Genomic DNA, 18,376 nt, shown 5'->3' on the forward strand with positions numbered 1-18,376 from the left:
GATGGATACTGACCAGGAATTTCAAAAGACCTGTAGCTAGCAAAGTCATATGCTGAAACAGAAAAACTCCAGGTGCAACCTGCCAAGGTTTGAATTAGGAGGTGGCTCTGAGTAAGTGGTATTTTAGCTGTGACTTGGAAAGGGCAGGTAAATGTGAGTGATAAACATCAGAATCGCTCTACTTGCAACAACGAGAGTCTGGCATTTCCCGTGGTGTAATCAAGCCAAAATGTGCACTTAAGAGTGACAGAGGAGTCACTCCAAGATACAGTGACCTAACTTTTGTGCCAAATACTGTCAACTAAAGTGTTAGCAAAGCATCCACCAGTGCTTTTTTTCCTTGAGAACCTAAGATAGATGCTCTACATTGCATGTGAGCTTATGCTTAGTGGAATCAGTAGAGGATTATGGCAAGAGCCTTCCTGCAGCTGCCAGGAGCTGCCAGCTGCAGCACCCAGTGTGTGGAGAGGAAAAACAGCATCTCCTCAGAAAGTGGGAAAACCTCAGTTTGTACAGCCAGCCTTAGCATGAGAAATTATTTCATTGCTCCCACTGGCATGCAAACTTACCCAGTTCCTGTCACTCGCCACACATCCCTGCCACAGAGCCTGCAGGCTGTGAGAACAGTGATGCTGTCCTGCATAGCTGACTCATTCATTTACAAAGAATACTTAGAGGAAGTACTTAGAGAACTCCAGTTGTGTTCTGCAGAAGTGGGTGTCACCTGTTTGTTTCTTTCCATAGTATAAATATGCTGGCATGTAAATTAAATGTCAGTGTTCTCTGGAATAGGACTATGACAGGATTAAAGAAAAAAATTAATTAATCAGTCTTTACCAGTATTGCTTGGTCTTTACCAGTATTGCTTGCTGCTCTGGAAATTGTCTGCAGAGCTGGCTTCCAGATGGGATTATTTGAACTCCTGCACAAGAAAAAAAGAACTCTTTAAATAGGAAATATGAATGGCATCCAAAGCATTAGGTCTTCATCCTGACTGAAGTTGGGCCAGTAGCTAGGAGACTTCAGTCACTCCCTTTGTGACTGAGTTTCACTTTATAGAAGAACTGGATACTTAGCAAAAACTTAACAAGACTGGAGAGTCCCTCTAACCAGTGTTGGGGAGTACAGATCACAGTGCCTTCCCTTGACAGCTGCTGCCTTTGCATAAATACACTCTGACATTGGCATGGTCAGCATCCATTAAGCAATGTGACAGAAGAATAATTTCCCTAAAGAACAGTAAGCAAAAGAGTGGCATTTTACTTCCAAAAACTTAAAATCTGAGTTACCAAACAGAAACCTACAGAGAAGCCAGTAATGCTGAGAAGTTACAGCCATTCCAGAGCATACATTGGCAGGATTCTGCAATATTCAAGGCCTTGTCAGAAATTCATGAAATTAATTTCTGGTGCTTAGTAGGAATTGGCTTTTACTAATAGTCAAATTTTCATGCAGGCAAGATCCTTCTCAGGTTCAATCAAAAAGACCATCTCTCCTATGAACTTTACCTTTTTTAAACTAAAAACTTCATAGCTACAGCAACACCAATCAAAGTAATCTCAAATTAATAAAATGTTAGAGCACAATTGAAAGGAATTCAGAATTTTAATATAATAACTCAAGAATTTGACACCAATCTCACATTCAGCATACACATGCATTCATTTAGGAAAAAGCCTTCAGAAGTTAGCATCAAGCTACATGATGAGGAAAGTTTGAAGTGAGGATCCAAGAGCTACAGGGAGCCAGAGAAGAGAAAGCCCACACCTCTGTGTGTGGTATTACTCTGCAGAGTCTTCACACATTTAATAGCAGCTTTGGTGGCAGCTGCAGCTTGCACAACCAAGCAGACCAAACAGTGGCTGATAATTCATGTGAAAAGTGAATTGTCCTCACTACTCCCTGTGCTTTGGCCAATGTTTGTTGCCTGTATTCCCATGGAGTATCACCTCAGACACACATCATGACTGTCCTTTGCTAACCAAATTTTGCTCTGAGATCAGAGAATCTGTGTATAAAAAGGCTGCATTTAGTTCTGTATGAAGCTGTGATTAAAGCTTTGTCCATGTGATTGCCCAGGGATGCAGACAAAAAGGATCCTGGACTGGGCACAGGGCACCCAACCAGCAGTGGCATCTTCTTCATCAAGTGCTTGTGAGCAATGGTGTCCTAACTCACCTGGTGCTGCAGTAACAGCCAGAGGGGAGAGGATTTGCCTTGGAGGGGAGGATGCTGCCAAGGGCACAGCAGGAAGGTCCTGGAACTGAAAGAAAAAGCAAAAATCACAGCTGGAGGAACAGCTGGCCTTGTGCTGCTCTGCAGGGGGACCCCAGGCATGGATTTACAACAAACAGCTGAATGACTAAAAAAGCAAAAACAATATAAAGAGGTAATCAACAGTAGTGAAACTTTGAAACTGCTCAGCAATAGCACTTACATGGTTTTGTCTGCATAGGTGGACTGGGACCTAAAGAAGCTTGAGTTTCCAGTTTCTTATTATAGTGTGCATTCTGTAAGGCAAGATTCAAACCCAGAAGTACTTACAGTCCTGGATGAAGAATGCATTTATTGCCATACCCCCTGCAAATAGCAGATTGCTCTGCAACTACTGGCATGAGTGAATGAATGAATAATTTTGGATGAAAGTCACATTAGTATATGGATATACAAGGCCTACTTATCTCTTAATAGGTCTAAGAGAAGATATAAAATGTCATGTTAAATCACAGAGTTCTTCCTAAATCAGAACACTCAATGTATAATTGATGAAGTATGTTTTCACATTCTTAGATTTCTTTAATTTATTTAAAAAGTCAGGACACAAGACTGCATGAACCAATGGGAAGACATCTCATCAGCTCATTTCAGAAAGACCTCTATGAGCCATAGGGAAATGTCACGTTTTAAAATACAATTTGACATTAAAATGTCACAAACTGCCTCCACCTCTTGATTTAAGTCATTTTGATCACAGGTTTTAGTTTGTAGTTTGTACAGCACCTTCTGTTAAGCACTATGCTGAAACTCTAATTTAGACCCATTTTTTTCCACTAAGCCCATGCCTTTGTTTTAGCTTTCATATTTTCCACATTTTGTACTGCACTAGTAACTCTGAACTTCATATAAAGTGTTAGCAAGTTCTCTTCAGAGTTCAGTTAGACAAAACAATCCTTTTCCAGCCTGAGAACCAAGGACACCATTGCAGCTTCAGGCCCAAAAGGTGTAAACAACAGTGAATTGTGGAAAGCAGTCTGGGAGGATGGGACTACATAACCTGGAGCTGTAACTGGCCAATTAACCCCATGTAAATGGACCAAAACTTGCAAAAGTGTGAACACTCGACTCAGGGTTCATCTTGGGTGTAGCCACAGCCAGGCTCTTGCAGTGCCCAAGGTGTATCCTTTGAAGGCCTTTTAATAAATACCTACTTCATTCCTCTAACACTGTCTAGCCTCTGTTCCAGGTAGCCTCTACAGGCATCACCAGAATATGCCAGGTCAAATATGAATTTAATGGAATGAAGATCAGAATTTTATTGCAGGTATTTGCTATCTTGAACAGCTATCACTGACAACTGATCCATGAGCATCTCAAAACTCAGCTTTTGTTAAGGTAAATATACCTACTGGTGCTCCAACATTTTAATCAGCTCCTTCCAGTGAGACTTTAGAACCTCATGGTATGAATGAAACAGGAAAACCACATGAAGCAGAGGAACATATAAAGAAACTGTGAAAAGGACCTACTTCAAGGAAAAATACTAAAACAACTTTTTATGTACAGGTAAGCTGACTTACTGAATTAATGGTTATATGCAGTCTGCAGTGAGTCAAATGTAAGAACATTTATCTACCTGAATATATTTAAATAGTTACTAATGACTCATATGAAAATATTTGATTTTTATAGAAGGCTAGAAGATTGCACATAGTTGTGCAACACAATGGTTGTTTCTGAGTGTAGCTATATACAGGGCAGCCTTCCATACTAAACAACAAAACTTGGGCTTGAAATTCAAATACAACCAAAACAATGACTCATCAGAGATCGAAATATATTGCCAAAAACTTAGCAGGCTTTCAGCTTGTCATGAAAAGCAGCCATAAATGATAAATGCAAACCCAGTATGCCTTATTTTCAAAACCTGACAAGCCCACAAACCCAGACTTGCCGTAGTGCACTCTATTGCAAAAGCCATCAGTGCTTGTTTGTTCAAAATAGAAACTGTCAATACTGTAAGAGCCAACCAGGCTCTTACAGTTCAGTGCAGATGGTGCCTCAGACTCATGCAACTGTCACAGAGTGGCTGTGCAGAGCTGGCAGGACACTGTGCACATTTTTGGTTGCACCTTTGGAGTTCTGACATTCCAAACATCAAGCATTTCTATTCAAGCAATTTCAAAATTTTACACAGGAGCATTTCAAGAGCTGTAGCTCTGCTACAGTTTGAACAAGTACAGATGTCAGACAATAGACACTTGAGAACAGAAAAGGGCAACACATGACCTTGCATTTGCAAGGCAAAGCTTGTCAGATCTTGGGCTCCACTGCCGGTTACAGCTTCATTTATGGGAAATCACGTCGGGTGAAAGTGAAAGGCACCACATGTAAGTTTCTTTTTCTTACCTGCAGATATCTCTGGTTTGCCAATATGTTATCTAGACTCCTATAAAAATAATACTGTGATTACTAATAACCATGATAAATGTGGGCTATGTATTTTAATTTTTGTTTTGTAGATTTTTAAGGCAGAGGGAGACTTGAAGAGTTGACCCTACCGTTTGATACAGACCATTGGTTTATTTGCATTCTGGTACCTCTGGCTCTCCCTTTGCTGGGAAAAGTGTGTTTCAGTCCACTCCAGACCACAAGAACTTCCAGCACTCTCCAGTGGAGCTAAGGAGGCTGAAGCACACTCACTACTGCTTTCATACTGCCATTTAATGGAATCAGTTTTACATTCATTTCTGGCAAATTAAATACTTGAGTAGGTGTCTGGGGATAGCAAAAATATTCTCCAGGCCCCTTTTTTACCTCCATCCAGGTCTGTGAACAGCAGTTAAGCATATTGATGAAGGAATTAATACCTTTGGCAGACATTTTTCAAATGCAACTGGGCTGGCTCAAATCACTCTCCAGTTCCACTGCTCTTCCCTGCCTGGAAAAATTAAGCATTCAAGTATCTAGGCAGACTCAGAATACATAATGTGGACAGTTCACAAAACACTTTGGCTGGCCCAGTTAAATAACAGTATACTGCTCATAAAACCAGTGCTGCTCAGTATTAATCACTGATTCTTCTGACTGAGGGCTGTATTCCCTTTTTTGATGGGTACACAGTGCCTTCTGAAAATGCTACACACTTCAGACCTCCTGTTGTATCAGCCTGAGTAATGGTCACTAGCAAAATCAAAACTGGGAGGAACAGTCCTTATTAAGAAAATCTCTGAAGTTTATAGCCACAGGAGTTCATTTAAATAGTGCCACATTTTACTCAAAACTGGCAGTGTTTGCTGAATGTCCCTTTTGCTTGTGGCAACTTTCCCTTCTGTTTCTTAAAAATGTCATAGTAGTACCCTGAGTTCTGGCTGGACACATGATTGTCTGGGGAAAACACAAATTCCAGCCAAGGGAAACAGAACTGAAAGCAATTGGAGAATCTTTCTCATTCATCTCTTGATCTGTACAATAGATAGATGTATTTTCTCCTAAAGGCTGCCTTTCCCAGATGTAAAGCAATAAAGCTCCCTCCACCCATACTTCTGCAATTTCTGTCACACAGCTGTGGAGTGTTGTGAACTGATAACATTGTAAAGAGTACATGTAAAGTCATAAAAGGAGCAGTGCCATGAAATTCTTACTCATAAACTGCAGGAAAAGTTTCTGTCCTTGAATTCCAAGCATTTTTCATGCAATGTCTTGTGCAATGTCTTCAAATTATCGTTTATGGCCTGTAATCTTACACTAAGCTTGGTTAAATTCTTGGTACGTGAGTAGGAAAGAGTGTATTGTTTATTATTTCATCAGAAAAGTTAGATACATGCCTTAGGAGCAATGCTTTCATCTTTCCTGGTGGCTGTCTCTTGCAGGCTTATACTGAAGAACAAGTTTTTGTCATGATTTTAATTTGCTGCTTTTCATTCAAGTGTTTATATTGTCTATAAATGTCTGGATATGTCATGCCTCAACTCAAGAGCTCTAAAGTTGCATCTTCATGTTGCAGCTCTGCCTAAATGTGCATTTCAGATGGTAAGAAATGAGCAGGCTCTGCATGAAAAGGCCTCTGGAAAGAGATAAGTTGTGTCCTGGGTCAGTCCTGTCCTACATCCCACTGAGTGGCAGGAGGGAACTTTTGCTTGCTTTTCCAGCACTTCACTAAGTGCTACAACTTGGCTGGGCACAGTTTGCTATCTAGAAGCAGGCTAGCTCTGATCATACCAGCACAGGAGTCTTGTGAAGGTGGGATGAGACCCCACTGCAGACCTGGAAACTCTGAGGTGTACCTAAGCATGCCCAAATGCCTCAGCAGGATGGTGCTCCCCCTGTTGCAGAGCTCACTCTAGTAACCTACTGCTTGGGACTGAAACACTTCCTGATATCTCTCCCACCCCCTTCCCCTCTTCTTCCTTCAGTATGCACAGGCCCTGCAATAAAACCTTCTCAGTAAGAAGGAAAGGGAACTCTTTATTACATTGAAATTATAAACCAACAGATGATTTACACCTGGGAGGTACTGCAGCTGCATTTCATCAGCCAGGAAATGTTGCATAGTCAAAAAATGTTGCATATAGGAGAACTGAGACTACTTGTTTTTAACCCTCTGCTCTGTTGGGCATCAGTTTCCAAAGATAGGCTGGGTTCTCTAACTCCCCTAGAACTCAGGGCTAGTTCTTTCTGTTGTTACCTCTAATATTTATTTGGCTACTACAGCTAAGGCTGAATACTCATTTAACCTCACATGCTGTACTTAAAGTATATTCTAGGAAACTTCAATTAGTTCATGTTTTCATCTGAAATACAAATTCTCTTGCTCTGTTTTTAAAAGACTGCCTTTCTTCAGAGACCGATTTTTGAACAGTTTCAAGGGGGAAAAGCTTCAGCTCTGTAGGCAATATTTCCTTACTGGCTGCTTGCATGGCACACTGTCTGCTTTTAATCTCCTTTCAAAGAAACTCAGTACTCTCAATGTACATCACAGAGGATGATAAACAGGTTCAGCACTTCATCTCAGAAACCTCCAACTTTTCTTGGTCCATGCTCAATGTTGTGACACACTTATTTTCTGGGTTTTAACCTAATTAACTAGAACAAGTTCACCAGGTAGTGTGTTTCAGAGCAGGGCTGAAATCCATGTCCTCTTTCAATGCTGCAGCTACTGGCTTGTCTTTGCTTGCTGTGCCTGTTTCCTGATTTATAAATGTAAAGCTGGTCCTTGCAAAAGGGTTTGTCATACACAAATGATGAGTGTGGTTTAACCAGTGCATGGTCTTGTCTTTCACCATGAGTGTCCTGCTCTTGTCACACTTGAGAGACAAGCAGAGCAGTCAGAAAGACAAGCACACCTCTGCAGTTTGGATTGCCTTGGAAGAGCATGTGGACTTCTTGCAGTCAGATTTTCCCTGTTTGCTGTATTATGTGAGTTGACTCTTACAGTGTGTAATGGTTGCTGACAAAGGATGTAAATAATACATACAATATTGCAGGGGGATGAAGAGGGTGGACACTACTGAAAATAACTTGGATGATAAAAGAATTAATTGAGAAGGTGAATTTTCAACACACTGATTCATTGAGATGGAATAATTTGAATAAATTTGCAGAGATCATCCAGACTTTTCTCTAAAGCACAACTTATGAGAGATGATAGATAATGATAGAAAGCTAGTAAAGATCTTGTGAACTCTGAACCTGTAATTACTTGCACAGTAATAAGCTGCAATGCTTTTACTAGATGTCTTCAACATGCAGGGATAAAAATATGGTTTTTCCCTCCAGCAGAGGGGGCTTGGCAGTAAGTTTTCAAAACACAAAACCAAATTATTTCTTCAGAAATTGAGTAATACTAACATTGAACTGACTTCTGTAGGAACTTGCATAGTATTATAGGTAAAAAGAGAACTTCCTCCAAACAAGAGATTCAAATATAAACAGACACAGTTCCAGTGAGGGTTGGTCTGGCTATCTTATTTCTCAGTGAAATTTTCTATTTCAGCAGAAAGCCTTTGCAGTGTGCAAATAAATAAAATTTTGCTCCTAATTCCTTTGAAAAACCAAGTCCAAGTTCCTGTTAAATCTGTCCCTGTAAAATACTCCAATACACACACAAGAAAAAACAGAGAAGGCACTAAGGTAAAGTCCTGGTGGAAGGTTTTCCAAGCCACAACAAAGGTGTGTATTTGAAGGCAGAGCATGTCCTCTGAGTAGTCCAGGAGTTTACAGTACAGTTATTTGAGACCCTAAATAATTGACATAAATCTGGATGGCCAAAAGAGACACTGGCAACCTCACAGTATGGGTGAGACCAAGACTGTGGATGTAATCCAAGGTGGTACAAAAGCCCTGAAGCTAATGCTTAGTGTTAAGTTGCACACAGTGTTATGTAAAGACAAAAGAGTGACACAAATTTCCCTTTAAATTAAAACAGGCTTGCTAGTCATCTGGTAAATTCCCCTTTTTCACGGTTAATTGGACTTGTCCCCCGAGTAGGTTTCCTTGCTTGATTTCAACTCTAATAGGGGAAAAGTACAGGCAGGTGCATTTGAATACCTGAGATTATATTCTCTTTAGTATTTCTGATGAATAGTCTTACTCCACATGCACTACTTGAAAATGGCACTGTTCAGTGCTGTTCAAAACCTGATTCTTTTACTTCTAATGAGAACTGGCTGTCAGTTTTAATGACAGATTCCGGTAAATGTATTTTCACCTCTGTGGCTCCAGCTTCTGATGAAGGAAATATTGAAAATAATGATGCACAGGAATAACTCAAAATGAAATTCATGCCAGATGTAGCAGAAGGTGCAAATGACTCACCATGACCAGTAAGGGTGCAGCACTTTCCCTCTCTGACGTGAGCACAGGCTGTCCTGTCACAGGCACAGGCAACAAGCACCTTGCAGGATGCTGGGAGGTGCAGCACTCCCAGCACTGGGCTCTGCCCACTCACTGCCCTCACTGGTCATTCTGGTGAGCTCTTCTCAGAAGGCATGATCTCAGCACCCACTGAGATTTGTAGGCTGCCACCCAGGTAGCCCATAATTTTCCCAAAGTACTAATATACTTAAAATAAGAGTATGTGGGGGAAGAAGAGGAGGAGGAAGAAGAGAGTTCTGGTCACCTGGTGAAATGAAATTATCATGTAGTGTGGGTATAAGAGTGATCAGATTGTCTATTAAACCTGCTATTTGGAAGAGGATGTACTATGTGCTAACACTATTTCTGGGAGAAAAAAAAAAGGAGTTTAGGGCAGTTCATTGGGAGGAGGCAGGATGGGGCAGGTCATTGTGTGTCCTTGGTCCCCAAGCCAGAATCCCAGCTGATGCCACCATCTCTGATAGATGGTGAGCCCCAGCCCCTTCTGCCTTTGAGTCCCCTCATCTATGCCAATCTCCAGCACTTCCATGCATGGATGTCAGCTCCCCCTGCCTTTGGACCTAGTGTTCTCTGTATCCCTCACCCCACTTCTCCAGTGGCAGATCTCCAGTGCCAGAGACCCCTCAGCTCCCTCTGACCTCTGCAATAATCTCAGTTCCTTCCTGGCACCAGCTCCTCAGGTGCACGTAGGAAAACCCTGACTCCTGCTTTTCAGAGAGGGCTGCAAAACACACCAAGTCCTCCATCACTCACCTCTGTGAGGACTTGGCTGAGTGTCAGCTTTGGCAAGGCCATGCCCTGCAGAGCAGTGCTGTGGGGGGCACTGGAGGGGATTGGGGAACAGAAAAGAGAAGAAAAGTGGGTAGTTATAGGAATTTGCAAGAAAGAGAAGAATGTCCTTTGATGTTAATGACTTGAGTCAGAATACAAGGAGGCTGAACTTCCCAGAAAGGAAGTTCACTAACAAGGAACCACAGATAACCTTCAGATGCCAAACTGAAAACTCTGGAGAAAGCAGACAATTCTCAGAAGGAAAAAAAAAAAACCAGTACAAAGTATACTTAATATAATAGAGAGAAAGAAAGCAAAAGGCAAACCGGATCTTGAAACTAAAAGAGGCATTAAACAGAAATTAAAGGGTCATTTAGATAACATCAGGCTGGAAAGCAGAAAAAACCAGAGTGGAGTAAATATTAAACCTGGTCCATAGGTATTTGTTCACACAGAGAAAGGTCAGATGGGACAACGTTCCAGCACTATTATGGAGGAAACCAATGAGTTAGCTGGGACTAGCGCAGAGGGAGTACAATAAATCAAATAAGAAAAAGGACTGTGGAGGAAAAGAGACAAGGTAGAAACAGAAGTGTAAAGAAAGAAGCATAAGGATCTTAAGCAAAAGAAAAAAAGAAAAAAAAGGTAATTTCTGAGTATTCTTGCACATGGAAGTAACAAAAATTTGATTTTTAGGCCATCAAGAGATGCATGTAAGAGCCCAGTAAAAGTATGTGAATATAAGTCCCAAGAACTTTCACATGAAAGATCCATGCAGGCATATCATTTTGCAGGCATGGGTTGGGGTCACTGCTAACCAGACAAGAAGTCTGAACAGTCCTGTTGGGTCTGCTGTGAGATCATTACCTTAAAACAATAAAAAGTAATGGGACATATTTTCACAATTTCATTCCTCCAGGGATGAATGGAGCCCCTCTTGGTATGGTACAAAAAGAGAAGTAAAACCACCCAACTAGAAAAGGGTGTCTGTGCTGAGTTCCCAGTGACTGCAACGGCTGAGTCACAGTGGGTTCTTGGACATGCAGGGGAGTTTTAGCAGGAAACCGCCTACCACTTTATTTACAGCTCTCCTTCAGCCCTGCCATTCCACTCAGCTCGGGAGATGATTTTATCATTCTACATGTTGTGGATGCAGTTGCACAGAGACACTTTCCAAAAGGCCACATATGTTTTTCATGAGGTTTCAATACATTCACTTCAGATGGTAGAAATACTGCCCCTTCTGCCTCCTTCTCTCCATTGACTCAGATTTGTCTGAGTCATCCCTGACCTGCACAGATGCTTTGCATTGCTCAGCTCATCTGTTTAGAGACCAGCATGCTGGCAGTGTGTGCCTTGTGAGCACAGACAGATGCAGTAGTACAAAAGCACTTGTCTTCAAAATTTGAACACTTCTGGTGTCTTGTGATTAATTTTAAGTAAAGTAGGAGTTCCAAGATCCAGAAAAGCAGGGGGAACCTCAGTTCTGCAAGCCCATCCTACCTCAACTCAATGATGTCGACACTGAGCACTTGGGAGAGTCCTGCTCTCCCACGTGCAGCACATTATCTTTTTGGCAATTAACATAATTAAAACAACAGTAAGTTTGTATTTTAAAAAACTATTATGGAATGCTAGCGAAGTTTCTTCTTTGTAGAACACAACATTATCTAGAAAACCGTGTTAAAAAATAAAATTGTTTGCAAATTCCAGCCCTTAAAACTGAGATAGGGCCTTCCTTGTGTTTCCTGCCAATTCTGTCCTAGTTTTGTGAGAGTTGAGATCACACATTTCCCCAGCACCCCTGTGTCAGTCAGTGCACACATGTGTGAGTGGGCAGATTTCAGGTTGCATATGCAAATATAAATCTGATATTGCCCAGTTTTTCAGTTCTTGGCTTTGTAACCACATACCATCAGTGTGGTGTGTGTACCTGGGTACAGGATGGCAAGAAGGCTGTGGTACGTGCTCTACTGAAATGCAAACTCCTAATTAGGAGAACAGAAAAAGAAATGGGGTAATGATTCTCTGGAACAGTAATGGGCTCTCTGCACAGCCTCAGGACTGCACTGAAATCCCATTTTCAGAGGGGAATGGCTACTAAATCCCCAGTGACGAGAACTTGTCTCCAGTCATGGAGGGCTCCTCAGTGTGGTAAACCCAGTGGTGAAAAATGCACAGACCTTCCCAAATCTGCTTCTGCCTGTACAGGCATCTGTCATATTTCCCGAGCCTAGAGAAGGGGGCTGGGAAGAGATAAGGGAAGAAACAAAACCCTGTTTCTGTCTGCATATAGCAGTATGCAGAATAGTTTATGTAAATTAGAATCAGCTACAGGGCTTCTGGGAAGTTGCCAGTGACACTGTGTGTCTCCAAGTTAAGGTATGAGTGAAATTAAGAAAGTCTTTTAAAGCTGTTTCTAAATAACCAGTACAAACATGCAGTTCATTCAGCAAGAATTGCTTTGGCAGCCTTCACTGGCAGCTTCAGACACTCGGGATCACTTTCTCTTTTTTATGCTGCACAAAACTCTGCTTGTGGGTCATTTTTTGAAGCCAGATTCAGTTTTGAAGATCACATTTGAGAGATCATCTTAGGCAGAGCAGAAAAAGGATGCTGTGTGAATCATGAGAGATGATCAGTTTGCAAAAGCCCTGCAGGCTGTACCACTCTTGAGTTTTGTGCAACAGGTCTGTCACATGAAGAGGATTCATATATGACCTGAAACAACTCAATGAGTGCAAATCCCTGACAGCCAATGGGTTTTACCTCCCCAGGCTCCAGTCCAGTGTCTCCCTCTCCCCCAGATCACAGCCCTCCTACTCTTTCCCCACCATCACAACCACACATTGGTTCAAAATGAACAGAAAATAGCCACACTCAGATCTGCCTGCCACCTGCTAGCAGAAACTGGGAATTCACTGGAATTCATGGAACTGGAGGCAGGTCACACACAGGTTACACCCCTGATGCCACAATTTATCTGCACAGAGTTTCATGTATGTAGTTCAGTTTCCCTGAAATTAACCTTTGAAAAAAAAAAGGAAAGATAAAAAAAAAAGAAGAAGAAAAACCCACAGCCTTTCGGGGGATCAGAAACCAGTTTCAGGAAACATTACCAACTCTGATGGTAAATGCAGCCACTGAGATTAAATGCATTCTTCTGAGTGTGTGTCTGTTTGTATTGGACCAAGTTTTAAATAGAACTTCATAGAAACAGAGGAGGAAAAGCGTGGAATGCTATGACTTACTGCTGGAATATCACAATGCACCCTTATTAGTGGTGAGCTATTTTTAGTGTATTAGTATATTTAGCCTTGCCCATGAGCAAGCAAGAAGTGAGGACTTTTTTAATCCAGGCAAATTGCTTTTTCCAGCCCTGACACTTTAAACTCTCCAATGCAGGGATCTCTTGGCAGCCCCTCCCTGGGGCTCCCCTGGTCTCCGACCCAATGGTCAGTCAATGACTGTCCTGGGGAAAATGGTACACTAAGAAAGGAAGGATAAAATATGCAAGGAAATAAAACCAGAACTAAACTGGAGAAGTTAGGCAGCTAATTAAAAATTTGTAATGCAAGTGTATCTAGAAGAGAGCTTTGAATGTCTTTGTCCTTAATCTCTTCAAAAACAGGCTATTTTTAGCAGTAGATCTAAGGTCAGGACTGCTCTATTCTGGGTGCAATCCTGCTTTTCCATTTTGCTAAAAAACATCTACTTGGAGATCTCTGCCTAATTGCCACTGACAGCATTTTGGATGCAGAAGTCAAGTCTGCATGTGAAGTCACATTTGCATCCTCCTATCCTCCTATAGCCACAGCACATCCATCACATTCCTAATGTGATACACCACGTGCACAACAGCACCAACTACAGAACAAAATGTTCACCTTGCACAACAAAGAAAACAATTTCTGAGCCACTTCCAAAGAACACAGCCACTGTACTATTGTTGCTGTGTTTATGCACCACTGGAACGGGAAATCTGAAAGGCTCTGATGAAACTCCTGCCAAGTCTTTAGTGAAGAAGTCTAAACTCACAGAAATTTCCACCTGACCAGAGCACTGACTCTGAGCATGGACTTGGGAAGATATTGGGGCATTTTTAATGTAGCCAGAAATCCTAAGTGTCTGGCCGGCCTCTGAAGCTCTGAAAACCTCTCAGGATGTGCAACACCTTGTCTGTAACTGCTCCACCTTTGCCAAGGGTAAGGACAGCACTGTATATACAAAGGATCTAACTGTAAAAAGTACTCCCTGTATTTTAACCTTTTTTACAGACCCAAGAAGAGATTTTATTAACCTATTTATATGGGAAGTAATGAGAAAGAGAACAATATTTAAATTTACATTAAATTTACATTCATATGTTCATTCGTATTTCTTGCTAGTATTGTAGCAGGTACTTAATTGTATCTATTTGCCTATAAAAGCTCTTGAGGGAAAAAGTCCCAAAACTTGGCATGGGAAGAATTATATCTGCTTTTTCTTTACAAGTTATCACACAGCTAATCTGAATTTTCAGACTGCTAATTAGAGAAACCTAATTATGGAACTTCAGTTAGATATGGACTAATCAGCACCTACCTGAAGGCTGTATTAATTTATGTTGGATGAGGCTGCAGTGCCAATAATATACAGATCATTTTGTTTAGAATTAAATCCTGAAGGTCACAGACACAGTTTTAGTACTGCTGCAAAAACGGAGAGGTAACTCAGTCCATACTCCAGTGGTATAAGACAGAGCCAGTACAGGGCAGCTGAATCAAAGAACTAAGGAGAAGTACAAATTTAAAATGTTCTCCTGTAAGAATAGCTCCAGTTACCTTTCCAAAATGCTTTTCTGTCAGTAAAGGTGTATTAAAATTACCTGTTAGAATTTCAGGCATCACAGGCCACTTCCTACATGTACAGTAAGATTTTGAAAGTCATCTTGGCAAGCTCAATTCAATTTATGTGATTAAGGGTAAGGCTTCCTCTAGACTCATTATCAGAAATTTTGCCAGTATTTTCTTGTGACGTTATTGTGAACTGAAATAGATCTGCAGTTGAAATACAGAACAGCACTCATTTCCAGTTTAATATAAGTGACAATAGGACTTCTTGCACTCTCAGAGGACAAAGTGGCCCTGGAAAAGTGAGTCACCACAGATAGAAACCCTCCCTACAAGAGCAACTTCGTGAGATCTCTCCAGAGCTCCTGCAGGAAACCCTCCAGGCTGGGCACTCTTCCCACTTTCATATTCTTAATTATCTAATTTCCTGATAGAGGACATCAAGGCCTGCATGCTAAGTTACACTAATTTTACATAATATAATATTTCTTCTTAATTAATCCAAAATGTGTGTGGTGGGGTCTGTATGTAACTAATAAAGATATTTCTAAAATTAGAAAATGCTTCATTAATATTGTTGGGTGATGTTTCTTTAACATCAAATGCCAAAAATTCTACATTTAAAGGACTTTTTTATCTTTCATCAGAAACTGTCAGCTTATTCTCCTGATTCCTAGAAATTTTCCTGGAGCTGGAACATAGGTGAAGCTAATCCATTTTGCACTCAGCTTGTTCAGTTCACATGTAAAATTGGCTGAGGTTTGCAATAAATCTGGAGAGAGAAAATGTCTGAAGAAAAAAATCCAATTCTTTTTCCACAAGAGCAATTATGGTGGGTTTTTTTTCTTTTTTTTTTTTTTTTTTTCCTGGCAAATGAGGAATTAATATTTGTCCTCTGAAGAAAACTATTGATCCACCTATCAGAACCTATCCTTTCTCCAGGGACAGAGGAAGAACAAAAATCTGGATAACTTCTCAATCCTTTGAAGAGCATAAGCCAGTAATAAAATCTACATTGGATCAATCTGTACAGTAGAATAAAAGGTGCACATTCAGTAGTTTCTATTTGTTTGGTATAGGAGCTATTAGATACTGCAGAACCTAATGTATTCCATCATCAGAAGAATTTGGTGGTTTATGATTTGGGATTTGACTGCAACTGGAAAAAAGATCTGTCAGTGAAGGTAGATTACAATCACAGTAGGAATACAGAGGTGAGCATACCATGCTCAGGGAATATCTTTGAGTATTAATGGTGATCTATTTAGATTTAGTCATCCAGGCTTGATGGTTTCAAGTTTTAAAAATCCAATCAAATAATCTGAAAGTGTCTCAGTGAATTGTGAAAGAAATAAGATTATCCACCTGAATCTCTCTGAGAAGCTGCAAAACACTGCTTTGTCATCACCTTCTCATTTCTCAACTTTCAGTGTGCTAATTCTGTCTCCTGTAACAGCACCAGATCGGTCTTTGTTCACTTTAAGAACAAGATCACTTTTTTCCTTTTAATTTGGACTGTACAATCTTTCTACATTCAAAGAAATGGAACTGAGATTTGGATTCATTTGACCATATTAAGAATGAATTTTATTCAATTTCTGTGGACTGAAAACCAAAGATGAAGGAACACTTGAATCATTTCCTTTACCTCACCCCAACCATAAAAACCAACCCATGTGTTTATTATGCCCAAGAATAAAATGCATCAAAAACTGATTCCACAATCCCTGACTTACTTCAATAGAAGCTCAGCATTTGCCTCTGGAATAATGGACCCACCAAGAAGATCATCAACACTGTCCACCTGCAGCAGTAAATGAAAATTTGTAATCATGTAAATCATACAGGACAATCTAAACTGGCACTGAAAGTTAAGAGAAGTGGTAGAATAGAAAGTGCCTGAAAGAATAGGAAACTATAAAAGCAGAGAGTGAAGGTACCATTGAAATAGTAAAAAATATATCCTTTCTGGATTATTAATTGATGTTTTTCTTGGTATCCTCAATGTTCCCACTCAAAAATAACTTTTCCTCACAGCTCATGAACTCTCCCATCCACTCTCTACAGTCAGAATCTCTTTCCCATACTTCATGGATCTGGATCTGTATCTTCTTGAGGACACCAACTGATGTACAAACAATAACCCTGGCTCCAAAACCCACAGCACTGTTCAGCACCTCAGCTGATTTTCCTGTGCCAAGTTACCACTCTCATTTTATGAGCTTGGGATCTGAAAAGTCTCCAGAACAGGGAGCTGGAGAAACAGTGTGGTTTCAAGCAAGGGAGAGAGTGCTGGGGAGCAAGTGAAGCAATGGAAAGGGAGCAGAGCTCTGTACTGGCTCGGTCTGGAAAGGATTATTCCAGTGTTTTATTTCAGCCAGACTAGAATAAAATTAGCAACTGGCTCTGAAATTCCAGGGCTGTGTTCCTCTAGCCAGCACTGAAAGCTCTGTAGTCCAGTAGGTGATCTGGAAGACAAACTAGCTTCATATGCTTCTGCTTTAACATGTCCAGTCCAGTACTTATTGCTGCAGTTTCCCTGAACAGTACCCTGCTACCTCTGCAAATTAGCACCAACATTAGTTTTAGGGATCCAAAGCTCCTTCATCAATTGTGGAGTATGCACATACAGACACACTCATGCACAATCCAGCTAGACAACATTTGTCATTCAAAAACCACCAGAAAGCAGCCTGCCCTTTCACAATATTTTTACCAACCATTTGAGACTTTCCCTTTCCCCCACCCTTCCCCCCAAATTCAACTAATTACAAAGAAGTATGTCTAAACTACTGAAATGCAGAAAGCCCAAACCACATTTTCATGTGGTTAAGTGCTCAGCATTTGAATTCATGAGACTACTGCAAATCTTGATTTGACTTAGTTAATATCAACAAGGAACTTCCACTGAACATCAGACAGGATCCATTTAGTCTGGGCTCTAGCAAACCAGCATTAACTACCCTGAGAAAGTAATTAACATCATTTAAAATAATTCCAGAATATCCAGCTGAACAACTTTCCTCATAGCCTCAGAGAGTTAATTTATTGCTTATTTGAAAAACAGCAGTTTATATTTCTTACAGTGAAGTATTTCAGACAACATGTAGTATTCAAAGGAACTTAAGGGACAGTGAGGCTCAGCTGTTACTCAGCCTTAGTCCACAATTAAGCTTAATTTGCTTAATTTCCAAACCCTGCAGTTCTCCATTCTAGCCAGCACACATGTGCACATCCTGTTTAGAAGATAAAACCACTAATTTCTCTCATACATCCCTTCTGGGTGGGATCTGACTTGTCTAGGTAGATGTTTATCAAGGTTTGACAACAAATTGGTGACATCCTCAAAATGTAATTTGTTCTAATAATGATAAATTTACTGTGACTGACAGACTGGCCAGACACACATTGTTCTTCAGTGATACATAGCATGATAACTAAAACCAGTGTAAAGTGAGTCACATCTGTAGCTGTTTTATCTGCAAGAGATGACTAAAAGGATAAGAAGCTGTATTCATCAGGCCTACTATATTACCTCTTAACTTAGAAAATTATTGACTGGATAGTATGGGAATGGAGATGTGTGAGGGAATGTCTTGTCACAATAGCTGCATCTCTTGGACATGTCCTGTTTAAATGCATCAAACTCTAACCCAAATACTTTGTCAAAGTGGGTGACA

At 40.6% G+C, this 18,376-nt stretch overlaps 1 protein-coding gene and 1 long non-coding RNA gene across 2 annotated transcripts in view; one reads left to right on the forward strand and one right to left on the reverse strand.

Moving 5' to 3' along the window:
* The window catches only part of LOC306809324 (uncharacterized protein), a 303,319-nt gene that overhangs the window by 83,550 nt on the left and 201,393 nt on the right, over positions 1–18,376 (forward strand). The window lies entirely within an intron of this gene.
* Positions 59–14,792, reverse strand: LOC306809285. Its single transcript, XR_013776201.1, has 3 exons — positions 14,732–14,792; positions 14,449–14,555; positions 59–922 (listed from the first exon to the last, which is right to left on the reverse strand). It is a non-coding gene; the product is annotated as an uncharacterized lncRNA (long non-coding RNA).

Source organism: Erithacus rubecula, assembly GCF_903797595.1.
Source record: "Erithacus rubecula genome assembly, chromosome: 17".
Lineage (NCBI taxonomy): Eukaryota > Metazoa > Chordata > Aves > Passeriformes > Muscicapidae > Erithacus > Erithacus rubecula.